The sequence below is a fragment of the Camelus dromedarius genome, chromosome 36, assembly GCF_036321535.1.
Source record: "Camelus dromedarius isolate mCamDro1 chromosome 36, mCamDro1.pat, whole genome shotgun sequence".
Taxonomy (NCBI): domain Eukaryota; kingdom Metazoa; phylum Chordata; class Mammalia; order Artiodactyla; family Camelidae; genus Camelus; species Camelus dromedarius.
In genome coordinates, this window is record NC_087471.1 from 2,907,099 (window position 1) to 2,929,042 (window position 21,944).

Genomic DNA, 21,944 nt, shown 5'->3' on the forward strand with positions numbered 1-21,944 from the left:
CGTGCATGCAAATACAGAGAGTATTTCTGGAAGGCTACACAATAAATTATTAATAGTATTTCTCACTCTGGGTAAAGATATGCAATGAATACCCAATGAGTGCTGTTTTGAAACTACATGCATGTATTGCTAGTCAATGAAATACCAAGTTTTGAACGATCAAAGAAAAAACTTAAAGGAAATAGAAAATAGTTTTAAATTGTGGTTAAAAAAACCCATTAAATTTAACATCCTTACCATCTTTAAGTGTACAGTTCAGTAGCGTTAGATATATTCACATTATTGATCTCTAGAACTTTCTCATCTGATGAAACTGAAACTTTAAACCCACAGGTACAAATTTCCCTCCCCATCTTCCCTCCAGCCCTTGGCAACCACCTCTCTACTATCTGCTTCAGTGATTTTGACTACTTTAGATATTTCCCCTGAGTGGAATCATACAGTCTTTGTCTTTTTTTGTGATGGGTTTACTTCACCTAGTGTAATGTCCTTGAGATTTTTCCATATTGTAGCGCATGACAGAGTGCTTTTTAAGGCTGCATAATATTCCATTGTGGTGTATGCCAGATTGTCTATCACTGTGGTCTGAATGTTTGCATCCTGCCAGAATTCGTATGTTGAAACCCTAACTCCTTAAGGTGACAGTATTAGTAAGTGGGGTTTTGGGGACGTGCCTAAGTCTTCCACTAGGAAAGGGCTTAGTGACTTACAAAGAGGCTCCAGAGAGACCCCTACCCCCTCCCACCATTCAAGGATACAATAAAAGTCTGAGACCCGGAAGAGGCTCTCATCCACCCTTAGTGGTACCCTGAGCTCAGACTCTCAGCCTCCAGAACTGAGAGTAGTGAACTTCTGTTGTTTGTAAGCCACCCAGTCTGCAGTGTTTTGTTATGCCCACTTCAGTGCTGTTCATCCGTCTATGGACACTTGGCTTGTTTGCATCTCTTGGGCTTTGTGGATAAGGCTGTGATAAGCATGGGTATACAAGTATCTCTTCAAGACCCTGCTTTCAGTTCTTTTGGACATTGCCCAGAAGTGGAAGTGCTGGAGTGTAGGGTAATTCTATTTTTTCTTTTTGGAGGAACCTTCCTATTGTCTTTTTATAGTGGCTGCATCATTTTGCATTTCCACAAGGGTTCCAATTTCTCTGTGTTCTCACCTAAACAGTGTTTTCATTCCTTCCCCACTGAAATATCCCCGAGATGTTTGGGGAGACGCAGTCCGCATGGACCCTAAGCGACCCTGTGTGCTCTTGCCGGGCGGGCTAAGAATGTAAGGCTCTGGCTGCACTTTAACGAGGCCATTCTCAGAATGTGTTTGTGAAACAGCTATCCGGAGAAATGAGGGACCAGCTTCCCCAGGCAAGGAGCAGGTCTGCCTCTTCTCACTGTAAGAGCAGTGACTCCCCCAGGCTCGGTGTTCTGATCCTCTAAAGCAGCCCACTGTGGGCAGCATCGGCCATCCTGGACCCTTTCCATCACCTGCAGTACCTAGGGAGGCCCATGGGGTGGGGAACTGACCCAGTACTCACTAAGCCATGTCTCTGCCACGTGAACAGCTTCCAGAATGGTACCATTGCCCAGATGTCTTTCTGGATGACCATGAATTACGTGATGCTCAATTCCTCCACGCTGGTATTTGGAACACGTTCAGTCACAGTCTTTTCTCCTTTGCGATGCTTTTATGCTGGTCTTTCCCCTCAAATTAAACCCTTGGCATAAATTATGTCAAATATAAGATCTGTATGCTAATTGCTAGAAGCCATATCGTTTATATTGCCTTTTGATTAAACATAAAACATCTAAAAATATGCTCATTACTTTTTTGAGATTTTCAGCTCAAGTGAGAATTTAGACTTGCGTTTCCTTCATGTCAATAGATTCCAAGTCATTTCCACAGTGAATGTATTCCTAATACAGGCTTGTAGATGATCTAGATAAAAATAAATACTATTTTGAACTCAAGGAAAACCTTTTCAAGTGACTTTCTTCTTACATACGAGAGGACAAGCTGTCTCTGGGATTCCATTACAGAGGTCTGTATACATGGACAGGAGTGCGTGTGAACACCTGTAGGGTCAGGTCCAGACCTGAAGCACGTGGCCCCTCGTCCTGTCACGTTCCCGATCCCCCTGGGCTGAGCTTGGAAAACTCTCCGTTTATTTTATTGGCATCATTTGCCGTTCACTTTGTCCTTGAGGAGAGATTAGTTAAAAGCTATGGAGGAGCTGTTTTGGAAAAGAGTTGAAAGTCAGGGCACTTTTCTGCAAGGAGCTGTGAGCAAGAAGGAGGAAGGGCAGGCAGTGGCTACACCAGGACTCAGCCTCATGACTACACCCACGACCAAGAGAGAGAAGTTCAAAGTAAATCACGCTTGGTGTACGTTAGGCAGATGGACTTTATTTGCACTTGAACTCCTGTCTTCTCTTTTGTGTTTTCTAATGTTCTTAATCATTCAGCCTGATTAGCTTCTCTTCCTTTCACTCCTTTGAACATTTTAACGATTTCAATATCCTTCTTTTTTAGAAGAGAGAGAAGAGAAAAAAAAATCACATGCGCGTAGGAAAGAGATCCCCGGGGAGCTCTTGTGTAGGTTACAGCAGGCAGTTTATTAGCTAAAGTTCCCGCTGAGGGAAAATTCCGACATGGGAAAAGCTCCCATATATTGTAAGAAAATTCGAGAGTTACCAAAGAATATCCTTAGAACGGAATGCAGAATGACTGTGGTAATACGTTTTCACTCGCCCATTCCCCAGTGATAAGATAGGTGACATGGTCAGTGAATTACATTGCCAGTAAGTTTTCTATCCTTAGATGGAATAAATGCATTAATTATTTAAGGGATAACAGTGATATCCAGGGTCTTTTGAAAAACCTGCCTGTCCGACCCCCACAGGGAACCTTTCAATGGAAAGGAATTAAGTCTATTCCTCTATTTGTTTTGCCGGGCTGCTGTAGCGAAGTACCAGAAAACGGGCAGCTTAAAACAACAGACGTTTATTCTGTCGTAATTCTGGAGGCTAGAAGCTGGCTGATCATAGCTGAGTGATACGGCCATCCCCATCGTAAGGGTGGGAGGACCTGGACCCTAGGCTTTTCCTTGATTGAATTGTGGGTGTGGAACTTTGCGGCTTTCGGCTCTTTATTTGGATTAATGATCCAGAGCTCATGACCTTAAGATAAAAAGATGTTACCACCGGCAGCAGCTGGATAAGAGAGTGGGCATTTTGAGACTCTCACTGCGTGAAGTGATGGTGAACACATCCCCGGCAAGGGGAGAGAAATTGTGCCATGTGTCCCACCACCGTGTGACTCCAAATGAGGTGTAATGGGAAGCGGGTTTTGTGTCATTGATCTGAACCTGGGGATGGGGATGGGGTTGGGGGCAGACACCCAGTGTGCCCAGGGAATCTGCACCCCTTGGCTGAGACGAGCGGAGCTTCCCGTGACCCCAGGGAATTGATAGGCAGGAAACTCCGTGTTTCTCACTGCGTCACAAATCCGTCTGGGTCTCAGTGATGACATTCACATTAATGAAAATGCACCGTTTATTTTGCTTAAATTGTTTTATGGCGGTAAAATGGACATAACATATAATTTACCATTTTAACTGATTTTAAGTGACATTAAGTACATTCACGTTGCTGTGTTAAGATCGCCACTGCCACTGGTCTTCAGAACTTTTTTTCATCTTTCCAAATTGAAAATTGCTGCCTGTTAAAAACGAACTCCCCACTCCTGCCTTTCTCCAGACCCCGGCAGTCACCACTCTACTTTCTGTCCGTATAAATTGGTCTACGCTTGAGGCCTCATATAAGTAGACTCATGCACTTTTTGTCTTTTTGTAACTTGCTTGTTTCACTTAATGTAATGCCTTCAAGGTTTGTCTGCGTGTGGCATGTGCCAGAATTCCCTTCACTTTAAGGCTGAATAATATTCCACTGTATGTGTGTATCACATTTTATTTATCCATTCATCTGTTGGCAGATATTTGGATTGATTCCAGCTTTTGGCTGTGGTGGTTGATGTTGCTGTGAACATGGGTGTGCAAATATCTCCTTGAGAACCCTGCTTTCAGCTTTTTGGGGTGTACACCCCAAAGTGGAATTGCTCGATCATATTGCTGCCGGAGAATAGGCACTTGCCTTGTGCAGGAAAGAGTTCAAGAGCAAGGTGTAGTGAAGCGAAAGCGAGTTCATTTAGAGAGATACACGCTCCATAGACTGGGTGTAGTCCATCTCGCTCAGAAGGGAAAGCAGCTTAGGACATACACGCATCACACAGGCAGAGAGCGGCTCATCTCAAAAGGCGAGAGGAAGGGAGAGGCTGAGAGGTGTGGGCTGTTTGGTTTAAAGTAAAAGTAGCTACACACTCCATAGACAGAGTTCGCGCCATCTCTGAAGGCGAGAGAGAGAGAGAGCGACCACGAGGTGTGGGGTTGTTAGTTTTTATGGGCTTGATGATTTCATGTCCTAATGAGTAGGAGGATGGTTCCAACTATGCTGGGGAGGGGGCGGGGATTTCCAGGAATTGGGCCCCGCTCACTTTTGGACTTTTTATGGTCAGCCTGGGCACTGTCATGGCACCTGAGGCTGTGCCACGGGGCTCAAGGTCCACCGGAAGTAGAATCCTCCGCCATCTTGGTTCCAACCAGCTCGTCCTGTCCTCAGTTGCTGTGTCAGTCCTTCAGTGGTTGCCCTGCCGCCTTCCCTCCTGTCTCAATATGGTAATTCTACGTTTAATTTTTGGAAGAACCGCCATATCTGTCTTGCACAGGGCTGTACTGCTTCACCTCCCCCACAGCAGTGCACAAGGGCTCCACTACATCGTTGCCAATACATGCTGTTTTCTACTGGGAGGAAATAAAAATAGCCATCCCGAAGGGTGGGAAGTGGTATCTCATTGTGGTTTTGATTTGCATTTCCCTAATGACTCCCGATCTTGAACATCTTTTTATGTGCTTATGTGCATCTTCTCTAGATAAATGTTTACTGCAGTACTTTGTGCATTTTAAAATCAGATTGTCTGACTTTTTGTTGTTGAAATGTACAAAATTCTTTATCTATTCTGGATATGAACCCCTTATATATATGATTTGCCAATATTTTCTGTCATTCCATTGGTTGCCTTTTCACTCTGTCGATAGTGTTCTTTAATGCATAAACGTTTTAAATTTTGCTCTATTTAATTTATCTATGTTAGCTTTATACTGCCTATGTTTTAGGTCTCATAGCCAAGAAATCATTGCCAAGTTGAATGTAGTGAAGCTTTTGTACTGTGTTTCCTTCTAAGTGTTTTAGAGTTTTAAGTTTTGTGTTTAGGACTTTGATCCATTTTGAATTAATTTTTGCATAGAGTGTAAAGTAAGGGACCAGTTTTATTTCTTTGCTTGTGAATAGCCAATTTTCCCAGCAGCATTTGTTGAAAAGACTGTCCTTTCCCCACTGAACAGTCCTAGTCCTGGCACTCTTGTTGAGAATGAATCTGTAGATCACTTTGTGAAACATGGACTTCTTAAAAATGTAAGTTTTTAAATCCATGAACATGGAATTGTTTTCCATTTATGTGTGTCTTTTTAAATTTCTTTCAGCAGTATTTTTCAGTTTTCAGGGTATAAGTCTATCACCTCCTTGATTTGGTTTATTCCAAAGTGTTTTATGCTTTTTTGATACTGTTGTGAATGGAATTGTTTTCCTAATTTTATTTTTGGATTGCTCCTTACTAGTGTATTGAATAGCAACTGATTTTTGTGTTGATTTCGAATTCTGCAACACTGCTGATTAGTTCGGATGGTTTTTTGGTGGGGGGAGGATCTTCAGGGTTTTCTGCGTATAAGATCATGCTGTTTGCAGAGATAATTTTTCTTCTTCCTTTCCAATTTGGATGCCTTTCATGCTTAATTGCTCAGGCTAAGACTTCCAGTATTATGTCGAATAGAAGTGACAATGTCTAGCATCCTTGTCTTATTTCTGATCTTAGAGGAAAAACTTTCAACCTTCCATCAAAAATCATGATACTCAGTGTGGGTTTTTCACATATAGCTTTTATTATGTGGAGGTAGTTGCCTTTTATTCTTAATACTGTTGAGGGCTTTTATCACCTCGTGTGCTGAATTTTGTCAAATGCTTTTTCTGCATCAGTTGAGATGCTTGTGTGGTTTTCCCCTTCCTATTGTTAACATGGCATATGACAGTGATTGTTTTCTGTATATTGAACCACCCTTGAATTCCAGGAATAAATCTCACTTGGTCATGGTGTATAATCATTTTAATATGCTGCTGAATTTAGTTTACCAGTATTCTGTTGAGGATTTTTGCATCAGTGTTTATAAGGGATGTTGCTCTGCAGTTATCTTTTTTTGCAGTTTCTGTGTGGCTTTGATATCAGGGTAATGCTAGCCTCAGAGACTGAGTTAAGGAGTGTTCCCTCCTCTTCAGTTTTTTTGTAAGAGTTTGAGAGGATTGATGTTACTTCTTTTTCAGATATTTGGTCGAATTCACCAGTGAAGCCATCAGGTCCAAGGCTTTTCTTTGCCAGAAAACATTTGATTGCTGATTAAATCTCTTTACTAGTTATAGGTGTATTCAGATTTTCTCTTTTCTTTTTGGTGTAGTCTTGCTAAATTTTGTGTTTTTGGAGATTTATCCATTTCACCTAGATGATCCAATTTGTTAGTGTACAGTTGTTGATAGTAATCTCTAACAATCCTTTTTATTTCCATAAAATGTGTAGCAATGTCCTCACATTTACTTCTGATTTTAGTTATTTGAGTCTTCTTTTTTTCCCCTTAGTCAATCTAGCTAAAGGTTTGTCAATTTTGTTGATTTTCAAATAATCAGCTCTTGGTTTCATCACTTTTTTTTCCTACTCTCTTATTTGTTCATCTCTGTTCTAATCTTTATTATTTCCTTCCTTCTACTACCTTTTGATTTAATTTGTTCCTTTTTTTCGAGTTCCTTAAGATGTAAGGTTAAGTTGCTGACGTTGAGATGTTTCTTCTTTTCCAATGTAAGCGTCTATAGCTGTATATTCTCCTCCAAGTGCTGCTTTCCTTGCATCCCATGAGTTTTACTAAGTTGTGTTTTCACTTTCATTTCCTTGTTTTCCTGATTTCCTTTAGTTCTTTTTTCCTGTTTTCCTTTAGCCTTTTGAGCATGTAGAAAATAGTTGTTCCAAAATCTTTCTCTAAGTACAAGACCTGTGTTTCTTGAGGGATGGTTTCTGAAGACTTAGTTCTTCCTTTGAATGAGCAGGGTTTTACTGTTTTGTATGCCTTGCGATCTTTTGTTGAAAACTGGGCTTTTAAAAAAGCAGCCACCTCTTCCAGTCTTTGTTTACTGGTTCCATGCGGGAGAAGGCCTTTGCTAATCAGCCTGATGTGAAGTTTGACAGTCTTTTCAGGCCTGCGTTGTCTCTGGACCAGTGCATGTAGTTTCCCCCCGCTCTCCCATTTATACATCTGCTTTTAAATGTCTTACTTCTCTAAGAGTCTCACCCTTGCTTACTCTCAGGGCCTTAGCTGTTCCGTTGTGTTCCTCACAGAGTAACCTCTTGTCCCAGGTGTCTGTGGGTCCGTAGTGACCTTTGCGACAGGTTTCACATGTCATACCTGCTGTGTCCCTTGGTTTCCTTATTCTGAGATCTGAGCTACATGTTTTCCTTTTTTGAGCTACTTTTGATTGCCTGAACTCTGAGTTAGGTGTGAAAAGAACAGTCCATCAGGTAGCCTACAGGCGGGTTAGAATATCGCAGATCAGTCTGCTCTGCTCTGCAGGTTTGCAGAAACGGACCAGGATCCTGGCTGCTACTTACTTCAAGTTGTATTACTGGTGGGTAAAAATGGCGCAAATTTCCCCACCCTTTTAAAAGTGGCATTTTGTTGACTGCACATTTGCTTGGTTTCTGTAGATCTTTGACTCACTTCCATGGGTCCTATAATGCTATTTTTGTCTGTTTCTGGTGGTTCACTTAATGTTTCTTTGGAGAAATGAAGCTTTCTGTTTCTTTGTCTACAGTCTTGCTGACACCACTCTCCGTTTTTAAAATTAGTTTTTTAAAATATCATATCTATTTCAAAAGGTGCCGATGGGTACATTTTAGTATCTTGTCATTTCTGTCTGCCTTTTCTCCATCTTTTCAAAATGACAATAAAAACATGAATGGAGTCTAGTCACTGTTGGAAGAAAAGAGGCTTTACTCTGCCAACCTGTTATGTATGATGTCTAAAAGGGCCATTTAAACTGCATGTGGAGAGTGTCACTGTTCACGGAGCACCAACCGGCCTCGTGTACCTGGAGATGCTCCCCCTCAAGCACAGCTCCGCCCCTCTGCCGAGAGGTGGCGTCAGTCTCTCCAGATGCTGCTGGAAAGGGGACACCACACGCCCGGACACCACCCCCTCCCCAGAATGAAAGGGTCCTGACAGTGCTCCCAGGCCAATGCTTGTTGGAGAAGTGACAGAAATATTGTAATACAAAACCATGTCCGTTTCTCAAGCAGCCTTCACTCTACGTAAGAAGTAAGTGACCAGGGTTTGATTTGATAAAAAATTAGTATCACGGTGAAAGAAACGAGCCTTGACTTTGCTCCTTTGACTTCCTCTAACATCTCCTTGTTGACCCACCCAGGTGTGTCTTATCCCGTGTCCCCGCCGTCACTGGCTCTGTGAGTCCCCTACGCCCTTCCCTGCCCCAGCTTCTCCCCCGACCCCAGGCCCATTTCCAGTGACCTACATTTACTAATTTCTATCGGACTTTTCCTGGGGGTCATCTAGATGTGGTTCTAACAACCCGGGCTGGAGGATGTCACCTCTTGGGTTCCCTAAGTGACACATTTCTTTGGGTCACGTCCTCCCATCCCAGCGGCCCTAGCAGGCACCAGCACAGGGGCCAATGGCAAACGCCTGGCGGAGCCCTTGGTACCATCAGGGAGCCTCTCGGGTCCAAGCCCAGCGCTCGTCCCCGAAGAGACCCCGGAGGAGGGGAAGGCCGGGCCCTCCCCGTGAGGAAGGAGGGGCAGCTCTCCTCTCTGGCCTCAGCCTGGAGAAACACGGGGACCCTGGACCGTGAAATGCTCCTCAGTACTGTCCGAGCAGGTGGGTTTAAGCTGCGTTGATGGTTTTTGAATTGCTGATGCTCTGACATACCATAGTTCTATGGTTCATCTAATTTAGTAAAATGAAGCTTAAAAATCACAATCAGGTAAATATTGAGCAAAGGCCAAATTAGCTCTTTTCGTAACAATAAAACGGTAATGCTGGAGAGCGTGATTGTCCCTTTCATAAGACATACCAGAATTATATGAATTAAACGACATCCACTTAGCACAGAATGCGTTTAAAAGAACTGTAAGCGCTACACAGTCTGAGGGGTGCGTTGCACAGGTGTAGTTGTAAGACTGATATCCCTAACATCTCTTAATTCAGGTTTTTTAAAAATTACTCAGGACTTTAAAAGAACAGAAGGATGGCTGCTTCTCCCCAAGTCATTCGTGGTGCAGGGCCCTCACTCCAGTGCATTTTGCACAGTAGGGTTCTGTTAGTCATCAGCCATGGCTGATGATCGTGAACACCAGGGTAAGTGGGGGGAATGAAAAGAAAGATGGGGCCTGAGAAACGGAGCTATTGTGCGTCAGTGTCCAGGAGCCGATAGAACCTTCTAGAAAGTCTGTGTGGGAACTCCTCCAGCTTTCCCGAACTGTATCTATTGGGAATTAAAATTCCATTTGCTGCCAGTGTCATTGTGCTGTAAACGGGGGAGTCAGTCCGCCTTGTGGGGCCTTTGAGGATCACGGCAACACTTCTGCAAAAGAAATGAGAGGGTTGATTATCCCCTAGAGGGGGCGACAGGGCACATCTCACCACACGGCGGCCACCCCGCAGGTGGGGAGCCTAGGTGGGGAGTAAAGGCTTCTGGGCAAGTCCGGGGGCGCACAGACGAAGGCTTGAGGATGTTTCATCGTTTCTTTGAACACCCAGGTCACAATCAGGGGATAGCAAGAAGGGAGTTTTACAGCAGGGACCAGCCTGACCACACTGGCACAGCCAGTCCCCTGGGTGGGAACTGATAGCCTGTTTGTGGGGACGTTGAGGGAAGAAGAAAACCAGAAGTTTGAGAAACTTGCAGTCCAGTCATTTTCACTCTTTATTCTCATCTTCAACCTTATTTTCCTTCCCTGGGGTGAGGGAAACAAGACTTAATCTGCTGTCTCTTAGTAAAGCTCCCCAATAGACAGTCCTTAATTCTCTGGAAGTCGGGGACAAGAAACCGGCTTCCTATTAGTTAACAGTGACGTGAATTTGAAACACTGACCATCCTGAGGTTTCCCTGGTGTCCACTGGGCTCGGGAACACCCGGCTCCTGGCACTTTTCAGCCTGCTGAATGCATTTATTATTGTTTCAAAGAAAAGAACCCCTTGTCTTTCTGTTTTTGTTCCTTCTTTCGCTGTTTTCATCCTACCTTGCCTCATTCTACAAACCACTGACCATGGAACTCTTGTACAGTTTTTCATCGTATATAAGACCTTAATACATCTTCTCTCCGTGGCGTGGGTGGTCAGGGCCATCAGTGTCACCTCTGTTCTGCCCAGAAAAATGGAAGTTCAAGGAGACGAAGAGATTTGCACAAAGTTGGAATCACAACAGGTCTGGAATTCTGAGTTAGTTCTTCTGACTTAAACCATTGTTTTTCTCCATGAATCCATCACTGAATCACTGTTTATATGTGTGAATGAGAAACACTGCCTGCCGTGTCAGTAAACAAAGAATGCTTTAGTCGTCAAACCATCACGTTACAGCCGCCCCCAGTGGTCAGCCCAGAGGGGACCCAGGATGGAGACATACCGGTTGCCACTGCCAAGCCCGCAGCCACTGCGGCCTCCCCCAGCGCTGCACCCGGAGGGGACTCAGGATAGGAAAGAACAGGGCCTAGACAGCTAAGTGCACATCAAAGGAGTGATTTCAGTGAGTCTAAACTCTTGCATCTTCGCAGACATAGAAATGTACTAAGTTCTTTAACTTGAGATATCTGGTTTTCTTTAATTAACAGCAATCTTTTGATGTTCTGACGACCTCGTCTTTGCAAAATCTCCTCCATGTCCTGGCTCCTCCCTTACCTCTTTGAAGCAGTCCCTTAGAGTGATCTGAGAGGCTGTCTCTGGGGTTTAAGTCCTCAGAAAGAACAAAGTGGAGAATAAAACATAATTCTCGACTTTTAGGTTGTGCATTTTTCTTTAGTCAACGTAGGTATGGGAAACATGGGTAGGCTTTTAGGGCCTCGGTGTCTGAGCGTCCATCACTGCCTGCAGGGAGGGAGCCCGCAGGCAGCAGTGCTGAGTGTTCTCGCTGCCCTGGATCTACCCCAACACTCCCCTGGGCTGAGTTTCTAAGCTGGACCCTGTGGACGGCTCAGATGGTCTCGGCTCTGTTAGGGGGTCCAGCTTAGAAGCCAGGACTCAGACCCATGAGGCCTGTAAACTGCTTGCCTGCCATTTTGCACAAGGAACAGCAGCAGGCAGGCTCTGTGATGGGACAAGCAGAGCCCACACAGAGTCAGCAAGGAGGTCAGCCGGTCCTCTGTGCTCAACAGAACCTTTGAACCCCAGATGCCATCTTTGCATCAGGACACCTACCACACTTAACGTCACTTTCAATACACAGGGCACTCAAAAATACCAACTGAAAGCTTCTTCAAGGCAAGAGAACAAGAACATTCTATCTTCCAATACTCCTGCAATCTTTGCAGTGCGTATTTAAAATGAAAAAAGTGGTCCAAGTATTTTTCTTAAAATCACTTCATAAGCAGCTATAAAAATCTTTAAAGAAAAAAAAAAAAAAAGCCCAGGATGGAAATATAATAGCGACAGCTCACATTCATGAATTTATCTGCCTCCTAACAAGCCCAGCTTGGGAAGCGTGGAGCATTTTATACGTGAGTGGCGTTAATTATAAATCGCTCAGATACCCACTCGATCACACTGCAGTACACTTTTATGGCTTTGCTTGAATGCTCACTTAAGATTTTCCTCCGAAATGGACTCAGAGCAGAGACAGTTATACAATAAAAGTGAGAAATTGTAACAGCATAACGCCGTCTTAGAAATAGTCCATGTAGAAACCGCTTAGCCCGGCACGGTCTCTCCACGTGTTTTATGTTCTGTCCGTAGAGCCAGCCCGGGGCAGCGCTGCAAGGTGGTCAAGGAAAGGGTTCTGTCATTTCCCTGTGAGCTGCTCGGACAGCAGCACTTTGCCCCCCCCCCCCCGCCCCGGTTCTTTCTTTGTCAGCTGCTCTCAGGTGGGAATCAGGGAGGTGACAGTGTGAGTCTCCTAAGCCAGCCTCTGGCTCCCATCCTCTGCAGAGCCTTACCCGGCGCCTGCCCGCAGCCGTGGTTCAGTAACATTGTTGGATGAATAAACGGATGAGAGACCCCGACTGAAAAGAATGCCGCGAAAGGGTAGTTCCATTTCAGAAAGACATTTCTCAAGTCTTTGAAATATTTCAATGCCACTGTTGCCCCTTAGATCCCACGGGGAGGAACAGAAGGGACATTCTGAGAGACAGTGACCGCTTTGGGTATATTTCACATCATACCGTATAGCTTCCCCCGTGTCTCTAAACTTGACGCAGTGCATTGTATAGTTCTTTATAGTTCGTCTTCTCCAGCCCTTTATTCGCCTGCCTTAGCCTAAAGTCATCCGGTGTTGGGTACAAATTGTTCATTCTGCTCTCTTGCTTTTTTAGTATTTTCACGAACAAGATACATCTTGGCTTTTTATTTACTTGGAAAGATCATATTATATTTGCATTTCCAAAAATTTTAAAACTAAGACTGGTGATAAAAACATGGGGAAATCTACGATAACTAAAATGGGGGGTTTTCTTCTAAAACCTCATTCTAATGTCTGCGAAATAATTCAGAAGAGAAGTAGTAACAAGCAATTTTATTGACAAATCGGGGAACAGCCGTGGACTCAATCCTCGCGTTTCAACCAGTCAGGTTGGTTGAATTCATATGTAGGTGAGTGTGGTTGCGTTGTTGAGACAATTAAGATTAAGAAGATGAAAGCAAAGGTCTCGGCTTTATTCATTCAGGGCTTCATTTCTCGGAAGCACTCCACAAACACACAACATCATTATCATTATTGTTTATGAATAGTTTGACAATATATTTTCTCCTTTCTTGGATACTTCTAAAGCCAACAGAAATTTTTTTTTCTATTAATGTAAATTTCACTAAAGTTTGGAAACTGATGTTCTTTCGTTGCCCAGTGGTAAAACACCATCAGATTTCAATTTGAAATGATAGGTTAAAAGGCTCCTCTCTTATCCACTTAAGAAGTGATTAATTATCAGTGTGCAAAACTTTCAGGTAGGTACACTGTCACCAGGAATCTGTATTTCAGAATTTCTTAAGTCAAGGCAAACTCCCCATTACCTCATATGTACCTGCCTTTTCATGTTATTGTAGCGTGATCTGTAATCCCCTGGTTTGAAAGGAAATTAGAAAGGAAGGAAGAAATACGCAGAAAGATTCAGTATAACATAAGTGGAACCAGTTTTTAAAAAGTGGCCCTGTGATACTAGCGCATTAAAAGCTCCCTTAGAAAGCTCTCACATCCCCAGGGTCCAGTGTGCATAATTCAGTGGCTATTTCATTATCCAAATCCAGTCTGTGCCCTTCTAGCCACGCCCTCCACCATCACCTTTATTTTTGTTCTTTGCTCTGCTGAGCTCTGAAGCTGCAAGTTACAGACCCAGAAGGGCAGCCCCACTGGGAATGTGTAAACCCTCCCAAAAGTTTGGTCAGATGGTGTTACCTGTCAGAGCAGCAGAGACGTTAAGCCAGTCACGAGAGGAGAGTCCCTGCTGTGTGTTCATGGACCTCCTCTGGAGCAGCGTGCTCTCTTTCGTTTCTACATGTGTCTAATCATTAAAGAGCTGTCTAGCCACACGAACCAAACCAAACCAAACCAAACCAACCCCCTACAACTACCTAGACATTTATCGGTACTGGACAGGTAGATCTGTTAGGTCCATTCAGTATAACACCCTGTGGCCATTACAAACAATGAGCAAGGCGGAGGTGTTCTGATGTGGAAAGATCTACAGGACTGAGTGGTTTAAATGGAAACACGAAGTTGGAGTGTAATTTGCAAAATTTGATTCCATTTCTGGTAAAATGCATGACGCAGCTCAGGAGTGTTTGCACCAATAAAAACATACGTATGACTATGATGTTAAAGGACTAGAAACACATCCACTGATGGCGGCGGCCCCTAGGAGGAGGGTGGGCAGGTGGGTAAGTGGTGACATACGTTTTACTTTGTATACTTACGTTGCTGGCGACTGGGTTTTTGTCTTGCCACAGAAAGAAGTCAGAGATGTCACAGAGAGGTTAAGAAAGTAAAGTGAGAATTTATTAAGGGATAAGATAGCACACTCTTAAGAGGAGAGCGGGTGGGCTCAGGGGAGCAGCTGCCCTGATTTTCTTTGGCAGGTTCGTTACACAGTGTGTAAAAAAATGAATGGGTGGAATATTTACTGGGGAGGGAAGAGCTTGGGGTCATATTCCCTGATTTTCACCCCAGCTCCACCTTCCCAAGGGAAGGAGGAAGTTTTGCCCTTATTTAGTCTGGGTTGGAAGCGTCATGGGGTCAGTGCATGATGGGTACTCCTAATCTGCAAGGCTAATTTTATTCTAATCAGGATGTCATGAGCAAAAGTTTATATTCAAACACTGGAGATTGCTGCCTTTTCCCACCTTCTTGACCTTCCCTCTGGGCCACTTGTCACCCCAAAATGTGTGACCGCTTATCAGCCCAGAGTTTCCTGCTTTTCTTTGTCTATTCAGGGCCCCCTGGTCCTTACATGATGTATGGTTTCCTGCATTTGGCCTGTGCTCTTCCTTTTTTGCCCAATTCCTGCCATTTGGCCTGCGCCCCCCTTTCATATCTAGCTCTTTGCCTGCTCTAAGACTTAGTTTGGAATATTTTATAAGAGTGCATTGATGTCTATAAAGTAAGTAATAGTAAGAGCAGATTTTTAGCACTTACTATGTGTCTGGCACTGTTTCGCATAGTGTACTTCTGAAGTGAGTACTGTTACCATTTTATAGTTGGGAAAACCAAGGCACAAATGGGCTAAGAAAATTACCCAAGATCCCACAAGATAAAGAGGGGGTGGGTCACATGAGCTCTAAGATCTCTGGTGATTGTATCTCAAATGGCTAAGATGCTGGGCTTTGGAGTCAGATGGCCCTGGGTAAGAATCCAGCTCTGATGCTGACCAGTGGCTCACCTGGGGCAGGTAGCTGAGTCCCTCTGAGCCGGTCTCCTAATCTGGGCAAGGTAGAGAAGGCACTGCCTCACAGGGTCACAGGTGGGAGGAGCCAGCAGTGAGGATGTGTGGGGAGGAACGCCTCGTGTGGGGACCCACTTGGAAGCCCAGAGTTGGTATGAAGATTATTTTAAGCTGAAGATATTTGGGAATCGACAGATGCAGAAAGAATCCTTCTTTGAGTTTCCCTTTTCTGGTGAAAAGCAGATACTTCTGAGAATCGAGGCTGCCGTGATTCCTCTTCAAAGCAAGTCTATGCCCGGAAGAGGGACAGAGTAAACCCAGCACAAATCCCCACTCCAGAGAGGTTCACGAAGAAGAAGGAAAGACCATTCAAACCTGCATACACAAACGTTATCACACACGTTCTTATCTTCCATTTATTCTTCTAAAAATCCATCTCTTTCCTAAAGAAACCTTTTTGTTCTTCCCTTTTCTCCCATCTCCTTTTTCTCTACCAAGTTAGAAATATAAGCCTCTAACTTTAGCCATTTAGTGAGGTAGTTACGTCTTTCTAGCTCCCATATATACGAATAGGCTTTTTCTCCTGTTAATCTGTCTTTTGTTGATTTAATTTGCATGCCCCTGTAACTAAACCTAAGAGGGTAGAGGAAAAGTCGTTCCTTCCTGACACTAGCAAATGCTTCGTGAATGATACCATAATTCCCTGTGGCTCTGAGATCCCAGGATTGTAGTTTAATCTGCATATTTAAAGAGTTCAGAACACGCCCTGAGGTTGTAAATGAGATCTTAAAGCATACTGAAGTATTGAGACAAGCATTTTGAAATGAAAAAGATCTCAGTTGTACACATGATATAAGTTTCTTCCAATCCTATAAAAGGTTATGTAGATGAAAATTTTACTGCAGAAACAAACTTGAAGACTGAACTTACATGGACAGAACATAGTGCAGCAAAACTTACAGCCAAACAAATGCGACATATAGTTAATGAGATGCATGATTTTTATTATTCCAGAAGTTAATTAAAAATGAATAGTAAGCAATTCACCAAAGTCAACATATGGATTTGTTTTTTGGAGGGATACACAATTCGGCTCAAAATAGTTAAGTTAAAAGAATTCCTTACCATCTGAAGTATTTTAATATTGAACTAAACTCATACTGGTGTCGCTTGAAGTCAGTGCCACTGCTTAATGAGGAATCTTCCTAAATTCTGTAGAAATCACCCAATTCACATATTAATATTTTCAACATATATACAGGCGGCTACCAGGTTAGTGCTATTCTCCCAATAGTCTCAAAACTATCTAGATTTACAGGTAAATGCTTTATTTAATTCCTTTAGCTTAATTAGTGTATTTTATTCCTTGAAGTCACTAACAGAGTCAGCACACTATTCACTCTTGTGAAGTATTTCTCATAACACTGTCTACACTTCATTTTATTCTTTGGGGTTACTCTTCAAATATTGGAAACTAATTCATTTCAAAAAATAAATGTATATCCGTGTATCAAATTGCATATTCTTTTATTGGGAACGTCTTAGCACCATTTTCAATAACTTTACATTGCTTTTAAAATATGATCTTGATGTCAATGGAAATATTTTTTTCCTGGCTTTTCCTCCCTTTTCAACCTCTTTGCCAGCAAAAAAAAGGATTGCCAAATGTCTTATAAAATGTATTGCTCCTGATCATGTAGGAAGATTGGGGAAGGAAGGCTGTTGAGAGACTTGACTGTCTTGTTTCTGCACAGGGAGGGTATCCTGTCTTCCATCCAAGGTCAATATTTCAAGCCAGAGGTAAAAATAAGCAGTGAAAACCTGTAACTTTAGCAGTGTGTTTAAAAAATGCTCGACTTCAATGATATTTCTATAATGCCTACATTGCAGCTCTAAAAACACAGATTTTAAAAAAAGCATGTCAATTAAAAGCAGCATCTGAGACCCTGTTTCACGTAACCGCATTGGCCCGGGGTTTGGGGTTATTCCAGGGCAAGGCGCTGGGGGTTCCCGTGTGACGGATGTAGCTGTGCCCAGCCATGGGGCGGGCTCCTTCTTGCTGGAGGAGAAGGTGGTGGGACACGCGGAGATGGCTGTCTCTTCGCTTTTGACCCCAGTGACTTGCTTCCGCCAAGAGGCTGTAAGCCAAAACCGGAAATACCGATTAAGTGCATACTTGTTCCAACACACTGACCACAGCTTGAGATTTCTGTGGAAGAATATATTACCTAAAAGTCTGGAAAGCAGATGTTTTAAGTGCATTTTAGGTAGATGTTTGCTTATTTTATTTGTTTTTGTTTGTTTGCTTTTATTGAGTTACAGTCAGTTTACAATGTTGTGTCTATTTCCAGTGTAGAGCACAATTTTTCAGTTACATGAACATGAACATACATATATTCATTGTCACATTCTTTTTCTCTGTGAGCTACCACAAGATCTTGTATATATTTCCCTGTGGTAAAAGGTATAATCTTGTTCATCTACTCTACATATGCCTGCCAGGATCTACAAATTTTGAACTCCCAGTCTGTTCCTCCCCCCCCCCCCCCCACCGCCTCCTTGGCAACCACAAGTTTGTATTCTAAGTCTATGAGTCTGTTTCTGTTTTGTATTTATGTTCATTTGTCTTTTTCTTTCTTCCTTTCTTCCTCCCTTCCTCCCTCTCTCTCTCTTTCTCTCTCTTTCTTTTCTTTTTCTTTCTTTCTTTTCTTTCTTTTCTTTCTTTTCTTTCCTTCCTTCCTTCCTTCCTTCCTTCCTTCCTTCCTTCCTTCCTTCCTTCCTTCCTTTTCTTTCTTTCTTTCTCCCTTCCTTCCTTCTTTCTTCCTCCCTTTTTCCCTCCCCCCCCTTTGTTTCTTTCTTTCTTTGTTTCTTTCTTCCTTTCTTCCTTTTTTTTTTAGATTCCACATATTAGAGATCTCATGTGGTATTTCTCTTTCTCTTTCTGGCTTACTTCACTTAGAATGACATTCTCCAGGGACATCCATGTTGCTGCAAATGGCGTCATGTCTTTTTGCTTTTGACTCAAGTGACGTGCTTCCGCCAAGAGGCTGTAAGCCAAAACTGGAAATACCGATTAAGTGTATGCTTGTTCCAACACACTGACCTCAGCTGGAGACTTTTGTGGGAGGCTGTATTACCTAAATGTCTGGAAAGCAAATGTTTTAAGTGCATTTTAGGTAGATGTTTGCTTATTTTAATCAAGTGAAAGGAGAGATCACTCTTTTACTTTCTGGAACGTGTGGAAGTAAACGTATCTGTACAAATGAAAATGTGAGCGTTCGCCTGGTACAAAGCACCTCCATCTGGATAAACCGAGGTCTCAAGGGGTGAGTGACTCACTCCAGGTCACACATTCGGCATCACAAGCCATGATCCTGAATTTTCAGGTCACTTGATAAAACTCAAGGGAAAGGAGGAAACTTCCCTTAAATTTTGTTCATGTATAAATGCTGTAGTATTTTGCAGTTCAAGAAAATATTAAAAACAATTAACGGGAACTTTTGCTTTAAAGCAATGGAACACAGCTTTTTCAATGGGCTCATTAGAGGAAATAATTTTAGTATACTTTTGTCATGGTCTGTGAGCCTCTGGAAAGAATGGGGACAAAGTATTACTATTTTTAACAATAATAATTATGATTATTCCCATATGACTCATGAAGAAGCTGAGAGCTGGGGAAATAAAGTGTCTTGGCGAAGATCGTCATGGTTCAGCAGTGACAAAGGCCAGAATTAAAATTCGGGGATTCTTGTGCACCTCCCAGCGACATCCTGCCATTCGCCTCAGGCTGTAAGATACAAATGAACAATGTGCTTGAACTGTGAATCCCTGATTTCATAGTGGCATCGAGTAGGGACTTAATCTTCTGTCATTTATTTATTTTTATTGAAGTCTAGTCCATTTACAATGCTGCGTTAATTTCTGGTGCACAGCACAGTGATTCAGTTATACACGTATGTATATTCCTTTTCATGTTCTTTTTCATTATAGGCTATTAAGGTATTGAATATAGTTCCCTGTGCTGTACAGTAGGACCTTGTTATGTATCTATTTTCTTTCTTTCTTTTTTCTTTTTTTAGTTGAAGTGTAGTCAGTTTACAGTTTATGTCCATTTCTGGCGGACATATATGCCTTTTCAGATTCTTTTCCATTAGAGGTGACTACAAGATATTTTTGACAGCACTAAGACCTATTTCTAGAAGCAGTGTCTTTCACATTTTGAAGAACTGATGTAAAAGTCTTTCTTAAGACACAGATATTTCAGACTTCAGGGGACAAATGCAAGGGAGGCATCTTGAAGGGCATTCAACAGGGAGTTGTGACAACTCCCACCGCACCAGAGACCACGGTCCCACACGAGCCTCAAGCTGAGCCTTTCTCACTGTTGTTTCGATGACACTGATGTGATTGCTAAACAAACTAAATGGAGACTTGGCAGTGTTTCAGAAATATCAACTTCTAAATAAATTATTTTGAAAACACATTTATAGCGTGTGAGTGGACCCCAAGCCACAGACTCCAGTTGCTCACACGTGGAGCTCAAGAACACACTCGTGGAAACTACAGACTTCATCAAACAACGTTTGTTCTTCATACCGGGTATAATGTTCATTTGTGATGCCCTTAAGCTATTCAATATTGAGTCCACATCAAACTAAACTGGTTCTGGTGATCAATGGTGGGGAGGGTTTTGTTGATTTGTTTTTTTAATTCTATGATAGCTAACAGAAGGATGCTACAAAAAAAATTATTAGATTGTAAGCCTGTAACATTCCTTACACTGACTCATCAAAATTCCAAGATTGACAGTCTTGTTCCTACTTTCCACACGAAAATGCTGACTTTCCCGAGGCCCCGTGGGGAACAAGATGGAGAAGGATTCAGTGGAAGCTGGCTGTCACAGGTTCACTCTGCACAGGACACCTTGTCTACTGGTGGAACTCAGAACCGAGTCCAGGGCTGTCAGGGAAGGGCCAGTGGCTGGACATTTCTTCATATTCCTCAGAGCTTCATTTTTTTCCCTTGTTGGAACAAGACAAAGAGTGAACCTTTGTTCCTGACATTCTAGGCTTGGCCTGTACGTTTATGTCTGTTCTGGAAACACCAAAACAAAACTATATAATCCAAATAATAGATTATGACACATTTTTTAAAAAGGTAAACATTAGCTTAGTAAAATGAGATTATTTCAGTAATCAGCCCCAAATGTGAGAGTCATGTGCCAGTAGAGGCCCCTCCTACACCAAACTTATTTCATGTAATTTCTGTATCTTTAAAGAAATTTATCATTTATGTGTATCCAGGGGGACTATTGATAGTTCTGTACAGGACAAAAATAATGTCATTTCTTAACATTAGAATGAATTCGGATAATCACATAGGTGTACATACACATGTGTGCATACATTGCAAATATTTGAAATCATTAAAATCGCATAAATGTTTGCTTTTGTATGCAGATCTCAGAAGTTGTAAAGAGTGTCCTCTTAATCTCCTCTATTCATAGATTTAACATAGATTATTCTCACTTAAAAAGATTTCTTAAGTAGTAGTCTGTCTTACATTCCATTAAAACAAAAAGAAATTTCATTTGCTGTGGGAAATGGTCATCACACTGACCTGAAGTACAGTTTTCTAACTTTATATGTTCAATAAACTACTGCAGAAAGAAGTAATATATAGGGAAAATAAATGAATTTAAATATCATTCTTATGAAATTATTTAATTTTTTAGAATTTTCACATAACTCCCCCCCCCCTTTTTAATTGAAGTATAGAATTTACAATGTTGTTTTAGTTTCTGGCATACAACAAAGTGATTCAGTTATACATATATATTCCTTTCATATATATTCCCTTGAAATTATAGGCTATTACAAGGTGTTGAATATAGTCCCCTGTGCTATACAGTATAAACTTTTTGTTTATCTATTTTATATATAGTAGTCAGTCTCTGCAAATCCCGAACTCCCAATTTATCCCTCTCCATCCCCTTTCTCCCCTGGTAACCATAAGTTTGTTTTCTGTGTCTGTGAGTCTGTTTCTGTTTTGTAAATAAGTTCATTTGTGTCAGTTACTTTTAGATTCCACATACAAGTGATATGAAAATAATTTTATTATGTAGTTTATGCTGAGGTGTAAAACTTTGGCAGCCACACTAAAATCCATATCGGCTTTGCTTCTTACATTGAGTTACAGGGTTGGAATTGCAGTGAGTGTAGAGCTGATGTTCGTCTCCTGACTGTTTATCTGAATGTCTTAGACCTTGAACCTAACATAAAACGTGAAGAAGGGGATGCAGAATCTGCCGGATGAGCTGTCTCTGCCAAACGCATGGGCAATAACCCAAACCTCAGCCATGGCCACGGTCACAGCGGCCCCCGCTCCTGGAGCCTTTTGCCTGGGTGGGCGGTGGGCGGGCTGCTTTTCAGATATTATCTCACTTAATTCCTACTCCAACCCTTAGAGTTAGGTTTGACCAAACTGGTTCTGTCAGTGAAGGAGCTGTGACTGGCAGCAGACAGTGACACCTTGGGATGTGCGCCGGGCAGTGGTGGAGCTGAGAAACGGATGCTTCTGCCCAAGTCGACGTGGAGTTGAGCATGAAGGCCAGGAGTAGACATTCTTGAGTTCCTCTCCGGGGCCTGG

The 21,944-nt window shown here is 42.4% G+C and overlaps 1 protein-coding gene across 1 annotated transcript in view; it reads left to right on the forward strand.

Annotated features, from left to right (window-relative positions):
- LOC105094536 (contactin-associated protein-like 3) overlaps nucleotides 1–21,944 on the forward strand; it is a 148,672-nt gene that overhangs the window by 31,728 nt on the left and 95,000 nt on the right. The window lies entirely within an intron of this gene.